This window comes from Psammomys obesus, unplaced genomic scaffold (assembly GCF_907164565.1).
Source record: "Psammomys obesus unplaced genomic scaffold, mPsaObe1.curated_primary_1811, whole genome shotgun sequence".
In the NCBI taxonomy this organism is placed as follows: domain Eukaryota; kingdom Metazoa; phylum Chordata; class Mammalia; order Rodentia; family Muridae; genus Psammomys; species Psammomys obesus.
This window is the reverse complement of record NW_026596095.1, coordinates 14324268-14341758: the sequence shown is the minus strand read 5'-3', so window position 1 is coordinate 14341758 and position 17491 is coordinate 14324268. Positions and strand designations below refer to the sequence as shown.

The 17491-nt window shown below is 40.1% G+C and overlaps 1 protein-coding gene across 10 annotated transcripts in view; it reads right to left on the bottom strand.

Annotated features, from left to right (window-relative positions):
* Camk2d (calcium/calmodulin dependent protein kinase II delta) overlaps positions 1 to 17491 on the bottom strand; it is a 246572-nt gene that overhangs the window by 158200 nt on the left and 70881 nt on the right. The gene's annotated exons all lie outside the window — the stretch shown is intronic.

Sequence of the window (17491 nt, the reverse complement as noted above, 5' to 3'; positions counted from 1 at the left end):
ATTGAGTTACAGAACATGTTGAACATGGTCTTAACGTTAAGTGAAAACAAAACAAAACAAAAAACATTGCATTTTGTTTAGTATTTGATTTTATGTAGTGGAGTTTTGAGTTGGTTAATTTAGTGAGACCATATCTCACTCTGTGCTGCAGGCTGACTCCAGGCTGATTCCAGGCTCGGGAGCCTCCTGCTTCCGTGTCTCATGTGCTGGGACACCTGGAAATCACTCAGTTCGAGCAATATCCGTAGAGGATGCATATTTGGAAACAGGAATCCAAATGCACCAGTGCTAATGAGGCCACTATAGTTTACCCCTAGGAGCAAAGTGTTTCTTGGATGGTCCACTTGTCCAAATTCCTATGTGGGTGCTGTCCCTCTAACAGTAAGAACTGCCAAACTTTGCATCACCTGTTCAGCTCCGTCTTTCCCTGCCTGCTTAACATATTTTCCGTGGTAAACACTTCCCTTTTATAGGTAAATAAAGGAATGATGAAAATAGAGAATCTATTTACATTGCTTGTGAGTCTCTTTGATTCCTATCCACCAAATGAGGATCACACCCTCAGGTTTGCCTTGATATTCAGGGTGCTGTGACATTCCATTGGTGTTTGGGTGTATGAAGAACATCTGAACTTATAAGTGTATGAAGGACATAATTTAACGAGCTTTTCAGATAACTGTAAACACTAATTTTAATATCACACCCAAAATCAACATATGTAAACTTTTTTTTTTTAAGCTTAGGTGCAGTGTGAAATTTGAGACTTTACAAATCAAATTTATGAGCCATATCAAATGGGGTTATAAATGTTAATGTTTAAGTCAAATGAGCTTTCAACATTATATATTACCTAATATAATTAAACTTTTCTCTATGACATTAAAATCTTTTGCTATTTTCTTATACTGAATTGTACAATTTTATCACATGATACCTTTGTCACTGGAAACTAGTGGTTCAGTAAATGATGCAGTCCTTCCTAATGCTGGCTGACATATTTCATGGTAAGACTTCATAAAAGTTAAATCTGTTAATATCACCACCAGACACATCAGAACAACCTTTACACTGGGTTATCAGACAACTCCTACAGGCAGATACAGTTTTCCCATACAATTATGGTATCAGCAACGAATACTGCCAGCTGTCGTTGCTTTTCTTTGAGTGAGGTGCTCACTGGTCACATCTGTCCATACTACAGTTTGCTTTTCTTTTCTTTTCTTTCTTTCTTTCTTTTTTTTCCCAGTAACAATGATGCTGGAGGAAGGAACAGCTGGTTAAGCTCCCCCTCCGGCCACCACACTAGTTCCTTATCCTGACCATCCACCACACTTGGGGAAAGAGCAAAAGTGCCTCTCTCATGCAGATCAGCAGTCCACGCAGAAGGGTACAAAGATGCATCAGTAAATAGCGACAGCCAAGACTGAACAACTTTGATTCCTTCATCACAGACAATACAAATGAAACACCGCCACCCAGGCAGTGGGACAACAGTGCTAAAATTAAGTTAGTATGATATGGATAGGATAGGAGCTCTACAAGGACCAAATATATCCGGGCACAGGGTCTTTTCTGAGACTGACACTCAACCAAGGACCATCTATGGATATAACCTAGAACTTCTGCTCAGATGTGGCCCGTGGTAGCTCAGTAACCAAGTAGTTTTCCAAAGTAAGGGGAACACGGACTATTTCTAACAGGATCTCAAGGGCAGGCTCTTTGACCTCCCCGCCCCCCCAGGGGAGGAGCAGTCCTGTTAGGTCACAGAGAAGGACTCTATAGCCAGCCCTGAAGATACCTGATAAAACAGGATCAAATGAAAGGGGAGGAGGTCCTCCCCTATCAGTGGACTTGGAAAGGGGCAGGGAGGAGACCAGGGAGGGAGTGTGGGGTTGGAGGGGGAATGAGGGAGCGGGATACAGCTGGGACACAGAGTTAACAAAATGTAACTAATAAGAAAAATAAAATAAAATAAAAAAAGAAGACTGATACTATGGTTTGGCACCACTGCCTTGAGACATGCAAATTCTAGCAATGCTAGTGGCCATTACTTTTGCATTCATGACACACCATGTGTCGACACACACACAACTGTTACCAGCCGGTTTTTCTAGAGGCAATTAGGGTCTTCGTATTATTTAAGAATACAGTTAACTTTACAGGTCCCCTGAGAGAAGTACAGGAGCTCCTCAGATCCATATTTTGAAACCATCAGCCTGTCAACCACTGACTGCTGCATGTAGACGCTTTTGTCTGGAGCTTTTGGAAATAACCTGTATGCAAGCACAGGCACACTGAGAGAAAACCAGTATGTTCACGAAGTGAGCCCACTGCATGGAGATGCCCTAAAACACTTCCTCTGGGTTGGCAAATAGCAGCCTGCACTACCTAAAGCAGTATGTTTTTCAATAGAAATTCTTCAAACTGTGATGCTTTGAACAAATCTTAATTCTTAACTATATATAAATATTCTTATTTAAAACTTGCAAGTAAACACAAAAGGTTACATCAAACTTTGAAAATGTACTTATTACCATTATCTTAAGTAAAGAGTTTAATGTGAGGCATATGTAAGGCATTTGCTTACAAGACTTATGATTTCATTGTGAACATAAGAATATGGAAATACATGCTAACCGTGTTAGACACACAATTATAAAATATGAAAAATATGTAATTACATATATAAAGTAAAAACATACATAAAGTAAAACATATATAAAGTAAGAACAGGAAAGCAAAAGAACTTTACAGACAATAAGTTTTACATAGTTTTAGTTGTAGATACAAGAATAGAGATTTACTTATTGTTTTATTTTTGGTTTTATGGCTGGCCTGAAAGTTGCTATGCAGAACAGGCTGACCATGAACTCCCAGAAATCTTCCTGCTTCTGCCTCCTGAACACTGGTGTGACAGGCATGTGCCACCATACTTGTCTTACAGATTTTTATAAAGCAAGTTATTATTGGAAGAGCTTCTGCCTTGCAAATTTCATATGCTGAAGTCCAGTCCCCAGATCTGCAAACATGACTATAGTTGTGGACAGAATGTTTTAAAAGGTAATTAAAACAAGGTCACCGGTGTGTGCTCTAATCCAATATGGCTGCTGTATGCAAAAACAAGAAACCAGGACATGGGCACACCAGCAAGAAAAACTGTGAAGAAGGACAAGGATGCTATCTGTATGCCGAGGACAGAAGTCAAAGGAAAACATGCCTGACACTTTTGTTGTAGACGTCTAACTTGTAGAACCATGTGAAGAAGTAAATTCAGTCTGTGTACTTCGTTATGGTGGCCCAAGAAAACTACTATACGCATACACGAGCTTCCTGCTGTGATGTGTCAAACATTGCAGAACACTTAGAATCACAGTTTTTGTGGGTCACAACCCTGGAATTAACTATGCCCAGCAATCCAGAACCAGCCATGGCTGAGAACTCATATGTTTCCAATTTTGCAGACTGGTTGGTACTGTTCAGATGTGCAAATGGCTGCAAAGCTGTGGGCCTTGGTTCTTAGCTTGGCTGCAGCTCTGGCCCTTAGTCCCCGGCATGTACCATTAGGTCACAGGCACCATAGATAAAGTCAGGAAAGTAAAAGTGAAAGCCGTTCTCTTATTTAGCCTAAGCATGGTAGACATGGTCCATGTCTGCCATCTCCCATTGCTTAGAGGTAAGAAACGGGACTGTCCCAATTCTGACACAGAAGGGCACAGACAGCAAAGAGCAAGTGTTACAGGACTCTCCTCTGGTCTGTCCACCACAGCTCACTTTCCATTTTGTGCTGTTGCATCTTTCATTCTTTGAGCAGCTTCACTGACTTTTTTTGCTCACCCTGTCATTCAGCTCTGCATCTCCCATGAATTATCAAGTATTCTGCACTCTCCCACTGGGGCATGTTTTGACATTCCAAAAAGGTGATGATCTAACTAAATTCTAGCTTTTACAAAAATGAGAATTTTATAATAATGGATATGCATATCAGCTGGTGTGATTCAAATTCAACATCAAGTTCACAATTTTACTTTTAGAGGGAGTAGGTAAATGAGGAGGAGGGATCCCTTCAAAAGCACATGTCTGTATTTATCCTGCTGAGAAGATAAATTCATTATACAGTTAAAAGTTTCCTTCACTTTTCATCCAGTCAGCAACAAACCTCCTACATTCTACCACATTATTCCCAGCACTCGCAACTACCACAGCAAAAGACAAGGATGGTTATAAACGGCAAGAGGCTGACTCATGATAAAGCTTGGCACTATATGGAGGGTTTTGTTTTCTGAGACACTTCCCTGTATAGCATGCTATAGAGCTGAGGCTGGTCTTGAGCTGGTTCTGTACCTTTTCCCAATTGCTGGAATTACAGGTATGTCTCACTGTATTCATGTGGTTCTAGGGATGGAATGCAAGGCTTTGTCAGTAATAGGCAAGTACTGAATCACCTGAGCTACATCCCCACACCTGAAGATGTTATTAGCCAAAGGCCCTGAAGCTAACATAGAACCATCTTTCCTTCCCATTTTATGCTCTAGCTGTAACAGACAGGCTTCATTCTCCCTGTGAAGCTAAGCCCCAGACTATTATGAATAAAACTAAAAGCATTCAGGCTGTAATTTTTTCAGATTTGATGAGATAAATGGAGTTAGCAGCATGTGGTTGAAGAACTGTCATAAACAATCTGCAAAGAAAACATATTTCATTCAGTCTTGACATGGAGTCCGTGGGGAATAGTGTCACCAAAAACATGGGGCTCAGTGGGGATCGGCGGCTCATGGCTTTAATCCCAGCTAGCAGGAGGCAGAGGCAGGAGAATCTCTGTGAGTTCAAGGCCAGCCTGTTACAGTTATTTTTATATAACTGTTGGTTTCTGTTTCTCTCTTAAACCAGCTGTCATACAAATAATTGAGACTCCATTGTATTTGTTTATAATAAGCATCAGAGCATAGTAACTGAGCAGATATCACTCTATTCTTCTCAGCCTTCTGAACTAATTTGGTTTCCTCCCAGCATACATCCCAGAATATTTGAGGGTTGTAAAACAGTTTCTGAGTAAAAATATATTTACCTTTTCCAGCTGTAAAACACTGAAAAAAGATAACTCATTTCAAACAAAAAGAAAACTTGAAATTCAGACATATTGATGAAGTGACCTTTCATGTGCTCAAGAATAAAATTTTAATATTTGTGAAAAACATGTGACCACTCACGTGAGTGTTAGCCCTCAACCTCTTTCCCACCACCAACAGGAGCAGCATGACAACTACACAAAGCAACAGCTTGCCGATCTGACTGTCAGGAAATTAACTCTCACTAATAGCAAGATTCTGAGCATCATTATTTGGCCCCCTTTGCACAAATACCAAAACATTAAAATATGGGCCTTATGGGAGAGGAGGTGTCGCTGACTCCTTGCTTTGCCTTGTGATATCGTCACGACTAACACTACGAGTTGGTTATCATCCAGCGCAGCCCCTGGGGGTTTCAGGTGTGATACCTCACAAGCTCGTCCAGTGGGGAGCATCTTAGCAGGGTGTTAAAAGGTTTGCTGTCCACGCAAACTTTATAACTATCTTGAGCCTAGATGACAGCTTCAGATGCACAAAATAGACATAACGTAAATATTTGGTGAATTCTAAAAAAAGGAAAAGAAAGTGATGGATGCTCCATTCTTGTTTGACAACTTCTGTGAGCTAAGAATCAAGGCAAACAAAGTTGTAAAAATATAAACCTCGTAAAGTAAATAAATAACCTGGTTATAAAATATTCAATAATAAACATAGTAGCCTGTTGATGGGAAAACCTGAAGAGATGCCATCTTAGAAATGGACCATATTACATAGCCTTAACCTGGAATTACATTCTGAACATGCTTTTCTTGTGAGAAAAAAAAAAAAAAAAAAAAAAAAAAAAAAAATATATATATATATATATATATATATATATATATATATATCTCAGCCATTAAGACAGTCCTCTGGAAGAATGTAAGTCCATTTAAATAGGTCGCATTCAAAAACACATCACTAAATATGGATTGAAAGTCATCATATTCTCTTAAAAGTTTTAAAGATCCATTAATGTTTCTCATTTTAACCTTCCATTGTGAATGTGTCAGGTCACAAATTTGAACTTTTAACCATCTGATCTGAGTTCTTTCTGATATCAGGTATCGGCAAACCCTTATTATTTCTGCTATCCACTGAGCATGTCAGTGTCACTTTACAATGATGAAAATGACATTCTTATTGCACTGACCATTCATTTTTCTCAATTTAGAAGTAAAATCTCAGCGTTTTCTCTGTGCAGGAAGATCATACAAAAGTTAAATTATGAGTTACGATGCCAATCCAATGCCATTTCTACGTAGGCTAAGCAGAAACTATAGTTCCCTTGTGGAGATGTCTCCCCTTCCACTTATTTCATAATAATCATTTTATTTAAAAAAGAAAAAAAAAGGAACTGGCATTCTGCTTGAGTTCACCTTATATTCTTCATGTTTACCTCTGGAGGAAAGTGGGCTGACTAGATAAATGCAGGGCCCAAAGTGCCTGATGTAAGAACCAATCCAGAGAGCTGGGAATGTCCCTGGCTTCAGGGTAGACAAGGGTGGCTAACCTGGTTCTAGCACTGACTGACAAGTGGGGATTCCAATTACTTGCCCTAAGTATCCACATCTTGATTTATATTTCGTTTTCTTCTATGTGTAGTTTTCCTTATGAGACTGGAAGGATCTGCAGATAATTTTATTTTTGTGCCAGGCACCATAGACCTCAGTCACCTGATACATCTCATGACTTACAGACTTATGAACTCTAGGGTATCTCATTTACATAGAAGAATTAACTTCCAATGCTTTGAGGCACAGCACAGCTGTAGCTGACTACAGTTTATAGAATATTCAATATGTGACTAAAGCAAACTTTTAATGTTCCCAATACAGAGAAATGATAAATCTCTGGGATGACAAAAATGCAAATTTGATCTGATGATTACACACTAGATATATTATCAAAATATCACGTTGAAACCTTTCAATAAGTGTTAATTAAAAATAAAAGTATATTAAAAAAATAGCCACCTATGAAATCGGCATAACACATCTAGCACCAGGTACTGCACGTAGTTGAAGGAGGTTCCCTATGGTGAATAGAATCATCATTAACATGAATAAAATGGGTCTGACTGATTTTAAGATAGACTACTTAAAGTTTCAGTAAAATTATACTCATTCCATCAAGCAAAGAGATCAAATCTCACACCACCCTTTAGGAGAGGGAAGTCAACACAACGCTGGGTCAGTGATGGGCAGGACAGCTCCTCGGCTCTGGCAACCTCATGTCAGGACCAGGAGGATGGACTTGGGTATTCCCTGGCCTTCTCTGTCCCTCCTCCCAGTGTGCTCATATTGAGCAAATCATCTTTTTTCGTTTTTCTATTAGAAAATTAGAGAGAAAAACCGATGTATTCTAAAAAGTCATTCATGTTTATGGTATATTTCACTTCTTAAACAAACCCCAAACCAGGGAACCATTTAGCCTACGAGTAATGTTTTTTAAACAAATTAAACTGGCCGTGTCATAACGTAGCTCTTTATGTAATTTTAGATAGTTTTATTTAGATGGGGGGAGGGAGGTACACAGAATCTTACCATGTAGCCTAGGCTGGGCTTGAACTCATGACGACCATCCTCCCTCAGCCTCTTTAGTGTATATGGCACTGTGCTTGACTCAATACTTTTTTTGCTGATCTACTTCATAGAGTCAAACTGAACACTGTTCTGATAATCTGTCATGAAAGATTTATAATTAGTGGATAATGCCATACTTTATTTCTTAAGACAGTAAAGGAATAAATAAATTTGACAGCACCATCCCTATATGGTCTTCCAGGAGAATTATATTACTTCTACCGTAACAATGGAATCCATTCTGAGAGACAATGTTAAATGTCACGAAATAATGCTCTACACGAAGTTATACAAATAAAGTGAAAGCTGTGTCTTATAAGGGTCGTATTCACTTGCAACTCAAGTGACACAGTATGTGTTAGGCCTTCTAATGTTCTAAGTATGGTGCACATTAATTTATATAACATATTTTTCTATGACCATTTAATTAATGACCAACTCTACAGAATATATCGTATCTATACATGAAGATGGAAATGCTTGTTGGGACCTACCCCTCTGTAGAAGAGCCACTGAGGAAATCTGTCACTACTTCTTAGTGATAAACTGTGGGTCTAAAGGAGCTTTGATCCACTAGGGGCACAGGGGAAACACAGTTAAATGCAGACACACGGGTCCAAAACAATACTGTAGAAACTGAGCTGTAAAATCAAGAGAGTGTAGGGTTGGTGAAGCCTACTTACTTACAGCTTGTAGTCTTGCCTAACGTTAGGCAGCCCAGCCCCTGGCCCCTTGAATGGCTTTGCTACTGTGCCTCAGTGGCCTACTGTGCTCTCCGCTACCACGGATGCATCTCTGGCAGTTCCACTGCAGGGCAGTTGACATAGGAAGGTTGGCACAGACACAGATAAGAAGAGCATCACGTCCTGGACGGGCCCAGCTACAAGCACAGCCCTTCAGGGTAGAGGAAACAGTGCAGGGAAGGTCAAATTAGTTCATGGTGGTAGGGGATGGGGGGTAGGGGTGTGCATTCACCAGGACAGCATACGGTTCAGGGTCGTTATAGGGGAGTTTACCCAGAAGAGTGTATATGGCATAAAGTATCATCTCAGGAGTCAATATCATTTAAAAACGAGCCCTTATAAACAAAGAGAACTGGAGGACATGAGTGGGATGCATATTAAGATTAAAGTGGTTTATATATTTGTATATATATTTTAACTACGTCAACAATGTAAGCATATAAACAGTAATGAGATGAATTCTGTGTAATACTCTACCTTGCTTCCACATTTGCTATCCTCCAGATTTCCCCCAGATTTCTGGGAAGGCTGGAGGGATTTTAAGACACAACTCCATTTCCACGTTAGGCCAAATTCAGCTGAGTTTGTATGAAAATCCTTTAAATTTTGGCTGCCTAGAGATTAAAGAGGCCCAGAATGGACATAATGTGTACTAAATATAATCCACCCTTTTCCAATCATTACAACAGCCCTGGCAGTTTTTACAGACAGTTGACTAATAACACAAGAGTGTATTTCCTTCTGGGATTCTTGTGTGTGTGTGTGTGTGTGTGTGTGTGTGTGTGTGTGTGTGTGTTAAAATAAAGCTATTTTGCTTTTATTAAGAATTAAATACACACAACTTAGTCAAAAGGTGAAACCAAGGGCTGTCTTTTACAGCTTTCAGAGGAGCAATTTTTAATGTAGTTTAATATTAAAATCTTAAAATGGAGATAAAAGAATGACTTTGAATAACAATACAGATGAATAAAAGAAAAGAACCGCAAGCAATGTGAATTTTTATGGTGCTTGAAGCACCTGAAGTTTTTCATCCCAATAGTCAATTCCCCTCTGAGTAGACAGGAGTGGGGAAGCTGCAGTCATGTGATCTCTCCTGTGCAGGGGCTCCTGTACCGGCCTCACAGTGAGTTCATAGACCAGCAGGCATTTTTTTTTTTTTTTTTAATGAAAGCTCCCATCACAGTATTTTTAACAGCAATCAACCTCTCCCCCTTATTCCTCTTCCCTTCTCAACACGTTTGTGGCTGTAAAGGTCTTTGAGAGCCAGTGAAGGAGAAGCCGGACTGAAGGTCTATTTAGTAAGTAAATTTCAGAATAAGTGCACCTGCCTGGCCTTGCTGTCTGTGCCCGAGTTGTGCTACTGATAGTTATCGGAGCATAGAAATGTTTCTGGCAACCTTCAGCACCTCGTCTTCAGCAGGAGGATGCGACACCCCATTGGCGGCATCGTGATCATGGACCAGTACTACAGGCTGTTCCACACAAGTATGGGAAGAGAGGTAGAGGCATTTGCTTTCTCTGTTTTTGTTTTATACATTCCAAAGTATTTGTCAGCGCATTAAAAGTCACTGTCAGCCAGGCACAGCGGTACATGAGATGCTATTGCGGGGGCTCAGGAGTTCAAGGTCATGCTTGGATCATAGTGAGTTGGAGGCCTGCCTAGGCTACAGAGACCTTGTCTCAAGCAAAATAATAATAATAATAATACATAAATAAAAGTAATAAACTAAAATGTGCCTATTTTTATTACACTATTTATTTTATTTTGAATTTACTTTTTTTAAAGCTAACATTAATTGACACTTTTTAAGAATCTTATAAATCACGCTGTCATTAGGTCCACCCAAACATGTGTGCAACACGTATGATTGGCAACACGTATGATGGGATGCAGAAATGTCTTTCACTGTTCGAATACTAAATGTAAAAGATGAGATTTGCATATTAAGCTTTATGCACAAATGTTAGAGCATTTGCCTTCCTTTTTAAGTGAATAGTTACTTGTTTTGCTAAAACAGTCACTAAAAGCCTATTTCTGCATTACATCACTCTCACTCATGAGTGCTCAAACATGGAGGAAAGACACCAACTGAAAACTTGCAGGAGAAATGAATCCTCACAAGGCTCTCCCAGCAACAATGGCAAAACAAAACAAACAAAACCAGAAAAGCTTATAAATGCAAAACAATAAAACCAAAACCTTGTTTTTATTTCTCTCCAGCTCATTAAAATGCTACAAAGATAAATCTGGGCACAAGGGTCTTTTCTGAGACTGACACTCCACCAAGGACCATGTATGGATATAACCTAGAACCTCTGCTTGGATGAAGCCCGTGGTAGCTCAGTAACCAATTGGTTTCCCATAGTAAGGGGAACAGGAACTATTTCTGACAGGAACTCAATGACTGGCTCTTTGACCTCCCCACCCCCCAAAGGAGGAGCACTCCTGCTAGGCCACAGAGGAGGACTTTGCAGCCAGTCCTGAAGATACCTGATAAAACAGGGTCAGATGAAAGGGGAGGAGGTCCTCCCCAATCAGTGAACTTGGAAAGGGACAGGGAGGAAATGAGGGAAGGAGAGAGAGAGGGAGGGAGAGAGGGAGGGAGGGAGAGAGGGAGGGAGGGAGGGATGGTTTGGGAGGGAATGAGGGAGTGGGATACAGCTGGGATAAAGAGTTAATAAAATGTAACTAATAATAAAAAAATAAAATTAAAAAAGATGCTACAAAGATAACATTACTAATAGGAAAATAATTCCTGTGTCATGCATGGTACTTAAACATTCTCACAACTGGCATTTTTAGTAACCAGATTAACAAACAGACCAAGGATAGATACTCTGATGGTTACTCTTGACTGACAACTTGATGAGCTTTACAATTGCCATGGAAACAAAGCTCTATTTGCGAAGGACTATCTAGGTTAAGATAAACAGGGCAAGAAGACACTGCCCCCCCAAAGTGGGTATTTTGTCATGGCAGTAAGACAAATATCGAGATAGACTCTGATACCTGTTTGGGAAAACGTCTACATGCTTAAGATTTAGTAATAAAACCAGAAAGTCATGGTTTAATGACTTGTTAATACCAGTATAATATTACAAACCTGTAATCGCGACAAAAGGGAGGCTGAAGGAGAAAGACTGACAAGTGCTAGATGGTTTGGACCATGCAACATAGTGATACCTTGTCTTAGTCACCCCTATGACACAAAGCACATGCACACACACACACACACACACACACACACACACAGAAGGAGAGAGAATGTCCTTCAAAGAAAAGAGAAACTAGCATTTGTCAGGCTGCATTTATCAGTCATTTTAATGCAAGGAAATTGAAGTCTTACTTATTTTATTAGATACATATCTAATCAACTCATAAATAGATCAAAGGCATTAATAAAGCCCTGAAATCTTGAAGCTGATAGAAGAAAACATAAGTAAAGAGCACTGTAAGATACAGGCATAGTTATAGTATCAAAAAATAAAGGAAAGAAAAAGAAAACCACAAGAATACACAAAACACTATTTGCCATTCTCTAGATTACTCCCTATGAGTTGTTTGGCTTTGAAAATTGTCAAGTGAAATCCTTTTTTATGCATGAAAAACAAATAAATAGAATTCTAAGAAAGATAGAGGCTTAAATACTAGATGGAGAGGTGGGAAAATGGGGAAGGACGGTAAGGGGCAGGGATGAATCAAACAGAGCATAATGACACACACTTAGGAAAATGGCTTAGGAACCCATCACTCTCTGCGCCTCCTTAAGACCATACTTCAAAAAAATCTGTCTATTTTTATTCTCAGTCTGGCACACCCTGTGAGTGCTTTTATTTCCTACTTGTACAAATAAAGGAAGGCTGATGCAACCACTTAAATGTAGAAATTCCTACTGAGACAAGATATTGAAGAGAAACAACCTCCATTTTAGCGGAAACGTTGGTGGGTAAAAATTAAGTGGTTGTCTGGTGTAGGGCACCAAAATCATGCACTCGGAACGGACCAGCGGGCGTTCACATCATTTTGTAATCAGGAAACCACTGCTCACCTCCCGTTATAATGAGCCTATCAAAGGGTATCACTCCAGACAGAATGGTCCTGCAACCCCTCCTATTCCTGGCACGGCAGGGGCATATTTAAGGTACGAAACTGGTGGGAAGATGTGACACTAAGAAGAAAGAACTAAAAAGATGCATCAGTTTTAACTCCTATTGTTGGAGAAAAGCACAGATGACTCCTTTATCCCCGACTAACAGGCATGAAATTAAGGTAGGCTCTCTGTCTTGAAACTGGAAGGTCAGGAGCCTCTGTTGTGATGGAACTATGCTTCCAGCAACAGCAAGAGCAAAATGTGTGTTTCTTAGGAAGGGGCTGTGATACATTCTGCGAAGGCCTCCTGTGGTCCACACCTTACCTGCACAGCCCACCTTCTACAGCCTGCCTGCCTGCCTTCGAGGTAAGCCCTTCTTCATCCCTTTTCCGAGCTCGGTCTCTGATTTTAGTCCCCACCCTAGTGTAACCTTCCTCTATTATTAGTTTAGGAAGTCTGACTTTTGTTTTGTTTTACGAGACAGGGTTTCTCTGTACAGCCTTGGCTGTCCTGGACTTGCTTTGTAGACCAGGCTGGCCTCAAACTCACCTGCCTCTGCCAACCTGAGTGCTGGGATTAAAGGTGTGAGCACTACACCCAGCTGAGAAATTTGACTCTTAAGTGATACATTTTCATAGAAAATATGAATGCATTTCAACTAAATGAAAAATAATTCACCTAAAACTGATCTATGTAACTAGATCACTGTTCACAGCTTCTATGCAGGCCCTCCCAGTGTCTCCCTATGCACATACACAGCACACTGCTTGAGCTCTTGTTTATGTTTATAAATTGTCCAAAGCCAACTTGAAGAGTTTCTTGGTACAGAGAGACTGCAGGCTGGCCTGATAAATGAACAATTAAAAGGCAGACGAACCTGAATTGGGATTGGAGGTAGCAAGAGAGGTCCTTGCCAGGTACAACATATCCTAACATATCACTGCCTACTTCCCACGTGTAACTCCATCTACAGAATCTAACAGGCTCTGTAAAATGTTTGCGTAACTTGAAAAAATGGAATGGAATCAAAATCACTTATTCGGACGAAAGGGGTGATTGTGGAAAGAAATCCTAAGAAATTACTATGCTAAGAAAGCACAGAGGAAGGCTCCTGTAGTGGCAGAAATAAAATTCTAGGTAAAGTTTATGAAATTTTGTCGACCTAAAAACAGGGTCATCTGCTCTTAAAAATAACTGCACTCTTTACTTCCTTCATAATTTATCATTTTGCTGTGGCCATCAGTGTGCTTGCTCAAGGCAGCAAAATCTCCTCTTGTGATGAAGATACAATTCCTGTCATCTTGAAATACACAACTAAGATTGGGCGGCTCCTGTGGTTCAGATTTTGATCCATCAAAGTAACAGCCAAAGAATGGTGAAAAACAGAGGAACGATACCACTGTAAATCCGGGGTTGTGCTACACAAACTGTCTGAGGCTTGTGGACTGCTTATTTGGCACACGGAGGGGTTCTCCATGCCTGACAGCTCACTGCTCAGTTGACTTTATTCGTTAAAGGCCTGGCATGCTGCCAGCATTGCACTTCCCTGAATGCCTGCCAACACTCTGTGCTACTTTCACAAACATACAGAACTGGCCCAACACTCAGCCTCTCGGTTCCTTGACCTCCCTGTCTCCATTCCCATTCTATTTCAGTCACCACTCCCGCCTCCCCTCCAGAACCAGGAAGTTAAATTCCCCAGTTTCTAACCACCAAATGCTCACTTTCCAAAATTGCTGGTAGTCCCCAATTGCCCCGGGGGTAGGTATAAATTGGTGAATTCAGCTCAACATTAAGCCATAAACCATTAAACCATTTACTTAAAACATTATTTTTTTTTGCAGTGTGTGTGTGGTGTGTTATGTTTGTGATGTGTATGTTTGCAGTATATATGTGGTATGTGGGAGGTGAATGTTTGGGTGTGGGTATGTGTTTGTGTGTTGTATATGTGGGGCTTTGTGTGTATGTGCATGTGTGTCACCATGGCAGGGTTCTGTAGTATGAGCTTTGTAAATGATAGCATTGTGAGACTATGTCAAAAGGTTGGGACAACCTGACAAGAATGATGTTTCTCAATAAGGCCACTCCTCCATGGTCCTCTTCCCTAAATCCTTTTCCTTGCTTAATTTCAAATTTAAATATTTAATAAGCTTAATCATGGTACATAGCAAATATTCAATAAATCCTGGTTAAATGGATTCAAAACTAAGGAAAAGGTGATACAAACAAGAAAATTTAAGTAAAAAGTCGAGGTCACTCATGATAAGAACTCAGATAACTTCCTTCTTCTGGGGCCACAGAAGCAAGAGCATAATCTAGCCTGTTGATCTAGAAGCTGACGTAAGTAATAATCTCACAATACAAGGCCATTTGATGAAAACCTTAAACCATGAAAAAGGAACACACAAACCTTGGCCTTAGAAAAGGACGAAGTAGGTTCTAGTAAATTCCATGTTCACCGACAAAGACAAATACACATTCTTACACACACACACACCTCCTAACCAAGAACCGAACAATAACAACACCGGATGACCTGCCAACATAGATGGAGGAGCTCTCAAGAAGCCCCACCCCTACAGGAAGGCACAGCAGTGACTGCTGGGAGAAGCAGACTCAGTCTTCACCAGAGACAGGCTCTCATAACTGGTTATTCAATACCAATATGTCACATATATATGCCTATATGTGTAACAATAATAATTAAAGAATAAAGAGGTCATGAATTTGAGAAGGTGTGGTGGAAGAAAACAAGGGAAAATTAGGAGGAGAAGAAAGGGCAGGTACTAATAAGAAATTCTCAAAAAACGATGTAAAAATACAAAATTACAACTCTTCCATTAAAAAGAAAAAAGATAAAAATGGCCCCACATACACAGAGGGGGGAAATGGCTTTCCATGGTAGCAGAGCGCATGAAAATGCAGAGGACCTAACCTAGCACAGCAGTGTCAGCTGGCACCTGGGAGGTGGAGGCAGGAAGACAGTGTGTCTGAGGCCAGCCTGGGTTACACAGTACGATCTTATCTCAAACAACAGCAAAAAGCCAGCTTTTTAAATATAGCTGTCCAATAATAGCTGCTCCTGAGAACAACTGCCATGACAGGAATGGTTCTAAAGGTTATAATAACAACCCAAATAAGGATTATTCCACAATTTCCTAGTTCCGGTCAACTAAAAATCAGGTTGTCCCACGGTTCAGTGTGTGAGAGAAAACCCTTCAGGGAGGAGCATTCTGTGCAGGAGCTTCTCATGAAATGACACTAGTACAGTTTATCTCCTGGACTCCTTCAGATATCTGTTCCCCTTGAAGATTACAGAGGACTCAGGACCTTCCCCAACTGTGTCAGCCAGAGCGTGGTTTTGTGATTTCAAAGCGCCTTTAGTCTAAGGGTGTTTCCCAAGCCCCGTTTAATTTTAAAGTATTTATTTAATGCATGCCTATAATTTCAGCATGTAGAAAGCTGAGGCAAGAGGATTATGAATTTAAGGCCAGCAAGTTACAGTCTCAAAAAAAAAAAAAAATCCCAAAGGTTTCAACTTAGCTCAACAGTAGAATGCGTGCCTAGCTAATGCAGGGCTCTGGGTTTGATTGACAGAATTTTACACATACACAAACATAGAAGGAAGGTGTGTGTGTGTGTGTGTGTGTGTGTGTGTGTGTGTGTAATAAGAGAGAGAGGGAGGAAGGGAGGAGGAGAGAGGAAGAGGAAGAAAGAGAAGAAACTGAACATTGCATGTTCTCTATGAACAGTGCACAGTGATCTATTATAAAATGAGCATTTATTCACGTAACCAGTATCCAGATCAGGAAACACTATGACCCCAAAAGCTCCCAGCCCTGTGGTCTACACCACATTCTCCACTACTATGACTACTAATAGTAGAGATTCAGCTTCTTGTTATACTATATGTAAAAATAATAACACACCCTGTATTGAGCCTTAGAAGCATGCATTCCTCTCCATATACCTGGAACACATTTCACTGACATAATACTCCTCTGGAGGACTATTATAGCATTACCAAAAAGAGCTTCAAAATACAAGGATAGACAGACAGAAAGAGGGGAAAAAAAAAAAAAAAAACAACCCACAGTATGAATGGTAACTGATGCTAAAAAGGTAATTAAGCTTTCAAAAACACGGTATTGGAAACATAATTTACTGTCTGATCACAGAACGGATGGACAGAAGGTGAGGTCATAAGAAGCTTAGCTGCACCACCACAGCACATCTGTCAGAATTCAGTTTCTGTCTAATGCAGCTGATCAATAAGAAATAAATAGTCCAACAGACAGACAGAGTGATAAATGAGAACATGTAAAAGGAAACAGAAAAACAGTTAAGTCATATTATTGAAACCATGAGTAGGGGAAAGCAAACTTTTTAGAATTATTTAACTTCCTACAGTTAAACTCATTTCAAAACAAAAAGTGCTGAATCCTTAAATGGGAAAAGTACCAGAAAGAAAACACTAATCTTCCATCCCTACGTAAAATCGAATTTGCTACACTCGTCACACAATTTTCTTTATAAATTCAGCTTCACAGCGTGTGGCAGAGAGTAATTTGGTGTTTGTTTGTTTTTAGGAAACCCAAACCATTTTCACAAAGGACATGAACACAGGGAAGGGAGAAGGCGTCTTCTACACTGCAATGACTGATCCCAAAGAGAGCCTGCGTCTCTAACAGAAACCAAAGGCATCTGGTGATGGTAAATGTATGATGCTTCTTTCCAAAGACTGACAAAAACCTCTGGAAAAAAAGAGGTTACCGATGAAGAAGGCGAGCAAAGGACTGATTATAATGGACACCAACAGCACCAATCTGGACTGCCAGATGGGTCCTGTCCTACCTATCACACACCCAACACTGACTCAACTTTTCCTTGTTAAGCCTGTTTTTGCTTTGGTATCGAAATACAGTTTTCAAATGAACAAAGCATAGGGTGTGAAACAATCCTTTACACTA